Genomic DNA, 1,011 nt, shown 5'->3' on the forward strand with positions numbered 1-1,011 from the left:
CGCGAGCCCAACTCACCGGGCGCAGGCGGCTGGACCGACGGACGGGCTGGGGCGCGAGGCGAGGCCGCCGGGCTGTTTTGAAGCTCTGGGCTGGGACTGCGCGCCCTCCCTCCTCCCTCGCGGCGGCGCCGAGCCTCCTCCCCGCGTCCCCTCCCTCCCGGATCCCGCCTCCCGGGGCGTGATGTCAGGGGCCCGGGGAGCCGAGTGGGAGGGCCGGCGGGAGGCGGGTGGGGGGACTCGCTGGAGGGAAAGGCTGCAGCCCGGGAGCGCCCCCGGCCCCGGTCGCCCCCCGCCGCCCCCAGCGCGACTCGGGCCAAGTTTGGGGCGGAGTCTGCCGCGCAGTTCGAGGGGGAAAGAGGGAGAAACGCGCCACACCGGCCAGCCCGGAGCCCCTCCGCCGCGCTCGCCCGGACGGGCTTCCACGCCCTCCCCTCTCCGGTCCCTCTGTCCCCCTTTCCTCCTCCAATCTTCCCGTGAGGGCTCAGAACGAGGGTTCTGGAACCGGACTCCCTGCCCCTTCTGAGGTCCTCTTCTCAACTTTGTGATTCCCGTCCTTCCTTCGCCTTCCCTGCCTCGGTTTCCCCTCCTGGAAATGGGAGTCACCACGGGACCCTCGGGGTTGTTGGAAGACCTGAAAGTGGTGCTACACGTGGGCACGGTGCCTTACGCATAGTTAGTGCTCAGTAAATAGTAACTGTTGTTATTTTTATTACCCGACCTCGGTGGGAGGCGGCAGGGCAACCAGGAACCAAGTCTTAGGATTCCCCCGGAGACCCCCCCACTTGCCGTTTTCCCCGCACTCCACGCACACCCTTGCACAAACCAACGCCCATGTCCTTTGAACCAACATTCCTGGAATTTATTATCCCTCGAATTGACATCAGAAGACAAGGAACAGCCTCTCTTCTCCAGCCTCAGTTTCCCCGTCTGGAAACAGAGGACTAATGTGCTCTGGAGGTTCCTGGGAAGTTGGAGACAGAGGCCAGAGGGACCCGAGCCCCATGCGTGGAG

The 1,011-nt window shown here is 65.4% G+C and overlaps 1 protein-coding gene across 1 annotated transcript in view; it reads right to left on the reverse strand.

The window, feature by feature from the left end:
• Positions 1-117, reverse strand: part of EMP2 (epithelial membrane protein 2) — a 33,955-nt gene extending 33,838 nt beyond the window's left edge. Inside the window, exon 1 of the mRNA XM_029949585.1 lies at positions 17-117. The gene's annotated coding sequence lies outside the window, so the exon portion shown is untranslated. The remainder of the gene's footprint in view (positions 1-16) is intronic.
• Positions 118-1,011: the final 894 nt, after the last annotated feature.

The sequence above is a fragment of the Suricata suricatta genome, chromosome 8 (genome assembly GCF_006229205.1).
Source record: "Suricata suricatta isolate VVHF042 chromosome 8, meerkat_22Aug2017_6uvM2_HiC, whole genome shotgun sequence".
Lineage (NCBI taxonomy): Eukaryota > Metazoa > Chordata > Mammalia > Carnivora > Herpestidae > Suricata > Suricata suricatta.